The sequence below is a fragment of the Mixophyes fleayi genome, chromosome 8 (genome assembly GCF_038048845.1).
Source record: "Mixophyes fleayi isolate aMixFle1 chromosome 8, aMixFle1.hap1, whole genome shotgun sequence".
Lineage (NCBI taxonomy): Eukaryota > Metazoa > Chordata > Amphibia > Anura > Limnodynastidae > Mixophyes > Mixophyes fleayi.
Window position 1 is genome coordinate 36,314,608 of NC_134409.1, and position 12,388 is coordinate 36,326,995.

The 12,388-nt window shown below is 38.7% G+C and overlaps 1 protein-coding gene across 2 annotated transcripts in view; it reads left to right on the forward strand.

Moving 5' to 3' along the window:
• The first annotated feature begins 221 nt into the window (after window positions 1-221).
• The window catches only part of ARHGAP29 (Rho GTPase activating protein 29), a 96,195-nt gene continuing 84,028 nt past the window's right edge, over window positions 222-12,388 (forward strand). The window contains exon 1 of one of the 2 annotated variants that reach the window (XM_075182346.1): window positions 222-462. The gene's annotated coding sequence lies outside the window, so the exon portion shown is untranslated. The remainder of the gene's footprint in view (window positions 463-12,388) is intronic. The other variant, XM_075182345.1, reaches the window with a different exon arrangement.

Genomic DNA, 12,388 nt, shown 5'->3' on the forward strand with positions numbered 1-12,388 from the left:
TTCTGTCTGTAGGCTGAGATGGAGGGAGGCGTGGCTGTGGAGTAGTGTGGGCGTGTCTCGGTCCGCTGTGTGGGCGTGTCTGGGTCCGCTGTGTGGAGTGGAGAACGGTTGCAGCAGCAGTCAGTCACAGGAGGCCCTGCACGGCGGGTGGAGGAAGGCGTGGCTGAGGCGGAGTGTGGGCGTGTCTCGGTCCGCTGTGTGGAGCGGAGAACGGTTGCAGCAGCAGTCAGTCACAGGAGGCGCAGCGCGGCGGGTGGAGGGAGGCGTGGCTGTGGCGGAGTGTGGGCGTGTCTGGGTCCGCTGTGTGGAGCGGAGAACGGTTGCAGCAGTCAGTCATAGGAGGCGCTGTACGGCGGGTGGAGGGTTTGTACTGTGTGTAGCTTTATATATTGAAACCGTTACGGGATCTCCGTGGGACTGAGAGTGACGGCGTTACTGGGATGCTGCAATTACTCTCTCCAGGTAATGCCGTGATTGCTGCGGGCAGCTTTCATTCTGTGTCTGGCTTTAGGTTATGTGGCCCTGTGTGATCAGATGAGTGAGGGACTTGGCTTCTTATTTTACTATTTAGTTGTCAGTAATGGACTCAGGAGTATGGTAGCGGCTGGTACCGCAGTGTAGAGTTAAGGCAGAATATTGTAGGTAGTCATGAATAGGGGGATATAAAGTTGCAGGTGCTCATGGGGCTGACAGTTAATGGGGTGTCAGAAGTATGAGAGTCTGTAAGGGGCAGGATTGTGTTGGTGGCACTGGCATGATGTAAGGGGCAGGACTGTGTTGGTGGCACTGGCATGATGTAAGGGGCAGGACTGTGTTGGTGGCACTGGCATGATGTAAGGAGCAGGATTGTGTTGGTGGCACTGGCATGATGTAAGGGGCAGGATTATGTTGGTGGCACTGGCATGATGTAAGGGGCAGGACTGTGTTGGTGGCACTGGCATGATGTAAGGGGCAGGATTGTGTTGGTGGCACTGGCATGATGTAAGGGGCAGGATTGTGTTGGTGGCACTGGCATGATGTAAGGGGCAGGATTGTGTTGGTGGCACTGGCATGATGTAAGGGGCAGGATTGTGTTGGTGGCACTGACATGATGTAAGGGGCAGGATTGTGTTGGTGGCACTGGCATGATGTAAGGGGCAGGATTGTGTTTGTGGCACTGGCATGATGTAAGGGACAGGATTGTGTTGGTGGCACTGGCATGATGTAAGGGACAGGATTGTGTTGGTGGCACTGGCATGATGTAAGGGGCAGGATTGTGTTGGTGGCACTGGCATGATGGAAGGGGCAGGCGTGTGTTGGTGGCACTGGCATGATGGAAGGGGCAGGATTGAGTTTTTTGCCACTGACGTGGTGGGGGGTATATACAGGTGGAGGCAGGATTGAGTTTGTGGCACTGATGTGCGGTGTACAGGGTCAGGAGTTTGAATCTGACAGCTAGTGTTGGCTATGTGTAGCCAGAAGTATGTGGTTCTGTGAGGGGAATGCAGAGTGAGTTAATTCGGCAGGGTCAGTTCTGTCATAGTAGGGCACTTTATGTTTAAGGTAGACTTTATAGCATATTGGAATCTGGTCTACCTCTGGTGACCTAGGATCTACAGGCCCGCTAAACATTTTGGACTCTTTAACTAGTTGAGTTCCAAGTATTGGGAAGATCAGTGTATGATACTGTACTGAAGAATGTCTGTTAGTGGTTAGTATTTCATTAGTGATGTACAGCAATCTCTGTTACTAATAAGTAATAATTTATTTAAATTTAATGCATGTTCTTGGATGAACATATCAAAACAAGTTAAATAGAAACTGGTCTGTAATGGTTTTCACATAAGACTGGCCTCTAAGTGACACCCTTGGACAATTGTTACTCACGATCCACAAAGTGTGTGTGTGTGTATATATGTGTATATATATATATATATATATATATATATTATTGCAGGGCTGCTCAACTTATTTTCATTGAGATAGAAACATTTACTAACAAGTACATTTTTACATTGTGTATATCTGGTAATTCATAATGTGTAAACTTACAGCAAGCCATTTTAATGTTTTCGAAATCCTTAATCCATGTTCTGATTCATTTTTGTATCTTTTATGCTTTACTAATCCATTCTTTACTAATATATTGTATGCTATATTTAGTATTTTTTTAATAGACTGAGCTATGCATGGGCTAACTATATCATAGCATTATGAGAACTTGGGTTCAATTAGGGAGGGAGTTATGTTTCAAACTTTATAGCATGTATTCTTACAGATTGATGTGATTTAAAATGTTTTGATTCTTTAATGTACCTGCTTTTGGACTCTCAGCAATGTGTGTTATAATGGTGATGATTACTTGCATAAAATTAAAGTTTAAACATTGTTATACTGGTGGCAAAGTGCTTTTTTTTAAATGGCAGTACCCTTTTATGTATTTTCTATTGGTTGATGTATAAGGGTTTTGAAATACTTTTAAAATTGTTTGATGTATCTGACTTGCTGTATTTTATTATTAGGATATTACTCACCATATATCATTCTTAATTTCTTCAAAGTTGCTAATGTACAGTAACTATATAATAATTAACCCTCTAAATCTAGCAATCATGTGTAAGCACTAACTTGGGGGAATTGAAACTTTGACAGGAAAACAAAATGAATATACCTTCTCAGCCCCTATAACGATTTTATTTTCTCTGCTTTTGGAAAATTCCCACACTCTTGCTATTTAGTTTTTGTTTTTGTCAGATGGAAACCCCAGCGATAGAAACAGAGGGTTGTGGGTATAAGACTACAATAGCATCATAATCCTTTCAGTCTATAGAATTTGTGATGATAGTATTATGTATGTAGTGAATGGAAATTCACATTGAACCAAAGTGGTTGTATAGCTTTCTAATTCAGATTTAATTTAATGCCTTGGCAAATAGTGACTCATGTTTTCATTGAACAAGATAGCAATACAATTTTAGCCTTAACACATTAACAGAATACTTTTTCAAATTTTTGTCTTCCTGGGATATTCTGAATTACCTTGTTGACTAAAAAGCAAAGTAAATACATTTTGAAGCTTTGATCTTTCGAGCTTTTAATTTGTGAATTTTAAAGAGCAACTTCTCAAATAGAATTCTCTTGAATTTGATACATTCCTTTGCAAGAGGGATAACCAAAATTGTGAAACAGTGTAGTTGACTTTCCTTCCATTTTTAGTGAAAATATTGCAAACTACTCCAAATTGAAGTTGTCTCTGATCACCAAACTGATCTGTATAGAAAAGTATGTACTGGTAGTGTTAATGTACACGCTTGTTTTTCAATCCCCCTCCCTAATTGCATTTTTGCAGAGCTGCTACACTAACACTACTTGTATGGTTAGTCTTATACATAGGAAAGAGACAAGTTAATTGAGGTGCAGTGAATAATGTCTTAACTCAAAATCCCAGACAATGTGCAATTTATCTTTGTTGATGTATGTCCCCTCTGGGCATTTGAAGGTGTAGTCTAATCTTGGCTAGAACTGCTACTGGCATGTCTGCTTTTCAGCAGGTCAAGATGTTTTTTTGTGGCTTTAATTTGGTAATTTATTTTTAACTTTGAATTTATTAAGTTCAGTGATGTATAGAGATGCCTGAGATTTATGATACATAGACAATAAGGTCTATAAGATAATATACTAGAATAATTGCATTTGTAACTGGGGACAGAAATAGCACAGAATATTCAGATATACATGAACAGATGAATTACAATATATTGTAAGGTTATGTGGCTTTGCATAGACAACTGTTATACAATCTGTTTTTCTGATTCTTAATATGAAAATGAATATATCATTTCCACACAGATGTGCATTTTGAAAGAGTCATACTTGTGTCAATTGTACAGCATCCCAGGATTATAATTCACACCAGTATGACATAATAACTGCTTTAAAGTGATCTTTAAAAAGTGTCCTTTTAAATAGTGTCTATTGTGGTATTGCAGCTAATTAATACATTTTTATCTGTCCCTGCTAGGGGGCATTCTAGGTCTTGCAGAACAGGTGTTACACAAATAAAGATGAGGTCATTTTTGCCTAGTTTCCACTATTTAAGTTTCAGTCTGGGGCTTAGGTTTTTTTCCGCGTGGTACTATTTACAAGTGTTCTGATTTGATTGGGAAAAAATGTGAACTTAGGGCTAGATTTACTAAGCTGCGGGTTTGAAAAAGTGGGGATGTTGCCTATAGCAACCAATCAGATTCTAGCTGTCATTTTGTTGAAGGTACTAAACAAATGAAAGCTAGAATCTGATTGGTTGCTATAGGCAACATCCCCACTTTTTCAAACCCGCAGCTTAGTAAATCTAGCCCTTAGAGTTTTGCAAAATCTAACCAAACGTTCTGCCCTTCTTTGAGTTCAGTTGTCTTGCAAAAATTTTAATTCTTCCTGTACTTCTACTAAGCAAATTTTAATACCTTTTTTTGTTTTTTTTCTATCCACATTTGCACACAATCAGAGTGGGGTATACCCGTGTTATCATTTTTGCAATTTCTCTTGTCCCTGCCAGAGCTCCTTTTGCTGAATGGAGGATGGTTATCAGCCTGTGCTCTCGTCCGTCTGCATTTGTGTTTTTCCTGTTAGTGCGTGCTATCGATTGTATTTAAATACTCCAGAGAGCGTGCGATTTGGCAGCTGAACATATTCAGGCTTTTCACTGTGGGCCCCCAGCTTCAAAGTCCGAGGAATCTAAACCATTCTAGGAAAGAGGCTGCACAGGGAGAGATATTGGCTTGTTCAATCGCAGAAAAGTCTGGGGTTTTTTTTTGGTTTTTTTTTTTCCTGCTACCACATGTTTTTGGGATTATGCTTATGGATAGGGTGATACAGAAATCAATGTTTTATATATTGAAGACTGGTAACTTTTTGTCACTTTATATTTCAAACAATAAACAAATTCAATCTTTTTCAGCTATAAACCTGACCACAATATGCAAAATGTTCTAAATAGAATGTTTAACTATTTCTTAAGTTATGACAATGAGGGTTAAAGCCAAGAGCCAGTCACTCAAAGTTAGAAGCCAGAAGGGCCTGTAAAATATTCTTTATTGGTTTGTGCCCATTGAGGTGTATAAGAACTACCCTTAAACGTTACTGTTCACAGTACACTCTTAGAGGCCTTTGAGTTTATTTTCGTCTGTGCTACTATATATACTTTAAAATAAGCTCTTTATCTATGTCTGTTTTTATATTTGCAAATTAAGAATATCACAGAAAACAGTAGCTGTTTGGATGACATTTGTAACCATATGAGATTGGTCATCAGCCAGGGCTCAATCAGGACTGCTGCCATATTTGTGTATTGGAATATGATTTGTAATAGAAGACTATATAATTTGCATATTGAGTGCATAACACCAGATAACACACACATCCTAATTAGTAGAGTAGTGTGTGTATTGAAATCCCCACTTTCCAATCTCTTCCTGTCTTCTGTACAAACATAGTCTCATGGGATTTAGCAAAAGGCAAAAAAAAGGGTGAACAAATTAATTGTTTACTTTATGGTTAATTTTATTATTTTGGCCACATTTAAGTGCCTTTGGTATGTTTCTCAGCAATAATCTCATATGTGACCTCTTTGTGTGATGCTCTTTCAATGTAAAATAAAAATTAATCGTTATTTAATGTCCGTTACCAATAGCGAATAAAAAATATAATATAAGATAAATGGCGCATTTTGTGTTTCTACAGAACTTTTATAGGTGGGAGTGAGAGCTGGTTGCAATAGAGGACAATAGCAGATACCATTGCTAGCATAAGATAGTAGAGGAGTGATAGATTTGGAAGGGGGAGGGGGGGTTGTAAGCGTCAAGGTGGTACTGGAAGCTGAATCCGTGAATTGGTTCACCAAGAAAAGAGGTGTAAATTGAAAAAAGCAGGTGGCAGAGAACCGAGCTTAGTGAGATCCAACAGACTGAAAGAGATGATGTACTAGATCAGCGTTTCCCAAACCCAGTCCTCAGGGACCCCTAACAGTGCAGGTTTTCCAGATCTCTTTGCTGGAGCACAGGTGTAGTCATTACTGACTGACACATTGTAACAGATCCACAGGCGGTACTAATTATTTCCCTTGCCACCTGGAAAACCTGCACTGTTAGGACCCCGAAGGACCGGGTTTGAGAAACCCTGTAGTAGAGGTAGAAACAGCAATTGGATAGGTAGGAAGTGAACCAGGAAAGAAGAGTCATGGAGGCCAGTGGAGTAGAGGGTGTGCAGAGAGCGTAATCAGCTGAATTGAAGCAGATTAGAAGTACAGGAGGATGAGTACAGTGAAGGGACTCTTGGGGGTATATTTACTAAACTGCTGGTTTGAAAAAGTGAAGATAGCAACCAATCAGATTCTAGCTGTCATTTTGTAGAAAGTATTAAATAAATGATAGTTAGAATCTGGTTGCTATAGGCAACCTCTCCACTTTTTCAAACTTGCAGTTTAGTAACTATACCCCTTAGACTGTGCATTGAGGCTTAGTGGAATGTTGAGAACTTTAGTAGATTTAGTTAGTGCTAGGTCAGGAGCATCATTGATGTATGTAGTTCGGCACTTAATGCTTTGACAAATTCTGCTGATTCTTAAACCAGTTTTAAGGCTTGATTTATCATGGCCATTGATAATTACCATAATAGTATTAGAGGCATTGAAACATAATTGTAAAGTACCTTTTAAAGACACACAGGGCAGAAATCCATCAGCTCTACTCCCAGACGTTCTGCTGAGTGAGCAAATACTTGCAGTATCTTGATATTCTCCATGTAATTTTTATGGCTGTCATTTAAGGGATGTTGCTACCAAAATAAACAGAAATGTGATTTTTCCATATCCACTACTGTTTAGCCGAATTATAGGTGCTGCTCATATGTTGTGTAGACTTTTTTATGTTATATTTTGCTAGTAGCATATAAAGGCTTGAAATCCCAGTTTCATGAAATGGAGTACCTTGCTTCTAATGAATGGCGGTATACTTGTATTCTGCTTGACAAATAGCTCTCTGACTGTTTAAAGAGTAGTAACGTTTCCCGTCCCCTCCTTTTATTATGATGCTAAATGACGTTAGCCAGGCTGTGTGTAATGTATGAAGATGGTCTATTCAACTTTGTGCCTTGTTCTCCTGAGAACTAGTTTTAGAAGTCGCTAGGTCTACATCAGATGTGACACTGCATCTTGACAGTACGCCTCCACCCAAACACACCTATCAGTGGAAATTATCATGTAATCATTGGTGGCTCCAACACCTATTGAGTCATTTTCACAGGGCTAGTTATTGTTGGAGACACAGTGCTTTATTTCAGGTTTACCAAATATCCGCATGATGTACAGCAGAGTTTGTTTTCCTATAGACTACATAAACTGACCTCGGTGAGCACCGTAAATAAGAGATTACTTATTGAGCATGTGCACATGTATGTTACATGTCTATATATGAATTCAGTGGTATGAAAATACTGCAGATTTGTAACTGGGTTGGAATTAACTTATACATGAATAGAATTGCAAAACTTAAACAAATATTGACTAAAAGACATCAACTCGTCTTGTTAGGGTGTTATAAGATGTCATTGTTATAATTGAATTTTAGTTGCAACATTCTGTTTGCTGCTGTATTCTCTTGTTAGCTTGACATTTGTTTTTTTTTTTTTTTTTTGTTTGTTTTTTTTGCTCATTTTGTCTGCCTATTACTAGTGAAGCAGATGTAACTTAGTGGAATCATTTCCCTATTTTACTTTATTTTCTTAACCTTCAGTGTTGGTGTAAAATGATACAATTAGAAGTATTTCAGGGGACTCATTGTCCTAATGATACTGTTTACAGCCATGGTACACAGTAATTCAGTAGACCATTCAACAGTATATTGACTTGTACAAGAATAACAATTGTTTGAATGGATGTAAAGAGATTAAAAGATCTAGGAAACAATTCATCAATACTAAAGCCTACATTATTCTCGGTGTCCTATTGGGCTACATTCAAAATTGCATTTCCTTTCTACACTTGAAAGCACTGAGCTTCAGGTTTTCTGTCCTGATTCTGGTAGCTGCACTACCATCATAAGTGGGTAGACAGATTTCAGTGGCTAAAGCTGGGTACACACTACACGGTTTTCGACCAATAATCGGCTCAATCAGCCGACATACGACCGCTCGTTCAAAAGTCGGGTCAGTGAGTGCAGTGACACGATGGTCGAAAGTCTGCCCAAATGGACGATTGTCGCCTCATTTGGTTGGTCGTACCGTTTAATATTTTCGTTCCAACCTAGTTTCCATTGTGTAGTATGTATAAACTTCCGACCGATCCACAACAGTGAGTACGAAATTACAGTCATTTCTCGCGACAACATGGCTGTAAAAAGTCGCTAAAGGGACGTCCGCTCTTCCCTTTATCGTCCTAAACAAGGCTAGTGTGTATGCAGTCCATGGACCGAGCGATCGGAACATTGATCGCATGTAAAATCGCTCGGCATAAAATGTTGGTGGAAAATTCTGTAGTGTGTACCCAGCTTAAGTTAGATCAATTTAATTTTACTTTATGTATGGTACCGAGATAAACATTTCAATACACCTGTTAGCATGCCCACTAGTAGGCTTGATTTATTATGCTGTTGGTGTAGAGAACAACCTTGCTAATATCCTACGTCTTCAGCTGGGTAGGTAAAGGGAAAAAAAATGTAGATTTGTAGGCTAAACATGTGACTATTTGTTTTGATTATATTAGCTCCATTGTTCTTTTATTGGCTCTAGGTTCTTACAATGTTCTTCACATATAATTGCGTAATGACCCCAGTGATGTCTTTATCAACTTGAGTATCATAGCAAAAAACAAAGGCTAAAGAAGTAAACTTCTTTCCAACATACAAGTTACTCCGTTGAGGAAGATGACTTTGTCACCTATGCATATCCATACAAAAATTACATTGACATGTACTTTTCAAGATTTTCTGTGTTTTAACTGGCGTGTGTCATTTCCGCTGTTACACGCTAGTGCACCGCATGTGAAACGCAATCATATTTGAAATGGAGTGGTAGTGAGCGCTTACGGTCAGGAGGAGGGACAATGGACGACACTCCATTGACCCCAATGCATTCACTTGTGGTGAATGTAAGTAAATGGAGCATGGGTAAGAGTCCTAGCTTCCTGTTCCAAAGAGCAGCTTCCTGCTGTGCCTTAATAGTTTTCTATTATAGGCCAGCAGGAGTCTTTTTCAAGAACTTGCAGCGTTATAAAACCTTTTGATTTCACTTATGTGATTAAAGTAATGTCCCATACTTATTTTGAGTGAGACCTATAAGGAAGTTATGACTTTGTAAATGTTACATAATATTTGCTCTAGTTAAAAATGTGCATCTGTTCTTTTTATAGCTTTTATTTAATGTCAAATGTAATGGTGCCTTTAAGCTATAGAAGAAGAATGCTTAAAAACGATGCACGCTGTCAGCCTTGATAAATGCCCTGGTTAGCTAAATGTTTGTTTGTTTTCCACTGAGATTTATTGGGTTTTCCAAATAATACAAGTAAATAAAAAAACAAAACAAACTTAAGCTGGGTACACACTACACTGTTTTCGTCCAATAATCGGCTCCATCAGCCGACATACGACCGTTCGTTCAAAAGTCAGGTCAGTGTGTGCAGTGACACGATGGTCGAAAGTCTGCCCAAATGGACGATTATCACCTCATTTGGTTGGTCGTAAGGTTTAATATTTTCGTTCCAATCTCGTTTCCGCTGTGTAGTGTGTATAAACTTCCGACCGATCCACAACAGTGAGTACGAAATTACAGTCATTGCTCACGACAACATGGCTGTAAAAAGTCGCTAAAGGGACGTCCGCTCTTCCCTTTATCGTCCTAAACAAGGCTAGTGTGTATGCAGTCCATGGACCGAGCGATCGGACCATCGATCGCATGTAAAATCGCTTGGCATAAAAAGTTGGTCGAAATTTCTGTAGTGTGTACCCAGCTTAAGTAAAAGATTGTTATGGTCTTCATTGGAATGATCGATAGTTCTAAAGATCTGCTATTTATTACCGGCACCCTGAAATAGTGTCTAAACACAAAAAAAACACAAATAATAAAATATTCTAACACCATATTGGGAATAATCTGGTACACTGCACATAACATCTTGGCATGGTAAATTATAGCCAATCTTATACAGTCTATCAAGGTCCTCTTGGCCTTCACTATTCCACAACATCTTCCTGACTTGTTTATCTCTCATCATAATGTTAGTAAGTCTGGCCGTGAGTAATTTATGATGTGCATCATTGATTCACATATCTAGTTGATGATCTAGTGCACTTACAATGGGGCGCTTTCAAACATATAGCTGCCATCAAGATATGAACCACTAGTTTATGATGTGAGTTAAGTATGGTCTTAACTGGCAAGCCTAATACATGAGTCATGTTTTATGTACACTATCTCCCAAATCTTTTACCAAACTTTTGTAGGTGGCTTTCTCTTCCTAAGGCAATCAATTTTGAACATACATTTTACTACTTGAGAAAAGATATGTTATGGTGTGTGATAAGACTATTACATTTCTCAGTAGCCTTCTGTTCAGATTAGCTTGATAGACCTAATCTGCAAACACTACAGTGATCGAGTAAGAGTCAATGCATATTGTCGAATCTGCAAGTAAGCAAATTTTGCATAGTCCAGCAATCCAACCATTTCCTTCATCCCAGAAAGACATTAGTGTTATGGTTATTACGTTTAGGAATTGACAATGTGCTCTTAGCTGCATGTGTGCCTTTTTTTCTATTGGTGTCAGTCTCTATGGAGTATCTGTGAAGCTGCATATGACCATTAGACAGACGTGAGTGCATAGCACATGTAATCTTGATTTTGACGTGTTTGCAGGCTTTGCCAGTGTGGATTCCAGGCCTGGTACTTAATCTGGCTCCCGTGACCCCGTCTGCAATACCTCTGTGCTGTTCATTTATTTAAATTCTCATTTTTTGAACTGGCCTGTTCCTGACCTTGTATGTCTGCAGCCTGCCCTGACCTCTGCATTACATACTTGTCTGTTGTCTAGATACTACACTTCTTTGGTAATCACCACTGTCTCCTGCAAAAGTCCTGATGGCAACTGAGTAGCGGTAACCACATTGAACTTTAAGGGATCGGGGGTAGCGAAAGGTGAAGTGCGGGCTAACTGTTCACTGACGCTTATAAAAAAGGTTGTGTATCTAGATGTGGCATCAGTGTTCTTAAATTAAAACTCTTTTAGGCTCCTCTATGATTGGATAGGTCTGGATTTTTTACTGTTAGGGATAAACAGAATTGGCCCAAAAAAAAACATGTAAACATAAATTCTGCTTCTATTACACAAGAGCTGTGTGTCTGGTGACCTGATGTCAAATTGTAAATCATATTTATTAAAGGGATTTGTTGACCAAAGAAATTAATTTAGATGTATGAGAGCCTCCCAAAACTTTCTACAACTGTCTACCTGTCGGCACTAAAAAAATGCCTATTATTGTTTGTTTTGTTTTTCTATAGTTTTCATCGGAACCCTATCCGGTAGAGACTTATAGAATACTTTGATTGGAGACTATTTTTTTTTCTTTTTTTTTTTTTTTTTTTTAAAATTTAGAAGTGACATGACTGACCAAGCAACAATAGATGCCTGTTTTTTAACCGTTGCCTAATTTCTTTATCTAGCCATGGAATGTTATGGGGGTGGAGTACTATAGTGTGGTGTGCACCTCTAAATAAGTCATTTAGTAATAGTCCACTTAGTAGCCACATTGTTAACAAAAACGGAGAATACCTTCTTTTCTTTACAAAGCGGTAACTTTAACAAAGTACCTATTAGACACAGCAGTTGTCTTGTTTTACGCAACAAGAATATCTTTGCAGAACATTTTATAATGAGCAAAATGTTCCTTTAAATCATCACTTAAAATCACCTAAAATTTAATTTGCTTTGCATAAAAGGTTTACTAAGAGCAGTGATTATACATTTTGGGCACTTACGGGTATATTTACTAAACTGCGGGTTAGAAAAAGTGAAGATGTTGCCTATGACAACCAATCGGATTCTAGCTGTCATTTTGTAGCATGTACTAAAAGATAACTAGTATCTGGTTGCTATAGGCAACAGTTCCACTTTTTCAAACCCGCAGTTTAGTAAATATACCCCCTAGAAGTAAAGACTTGAGATAAGGGTTTCTTCATGTGAAAGACATTTTTCCTAAACACACTAGACATTTTGATATAAGAATTGCATCATCTTCTAAGTTGTTTCCTTATAAAAATCTGCAGCTTATTCAGAATTGCACATACAATGTTTGCTGTAGCAAGAGTGTCTTTGACTTTTACACACCCGTCATTGTAGTTAATTAGCAGGTGACATAATATGCTTTAT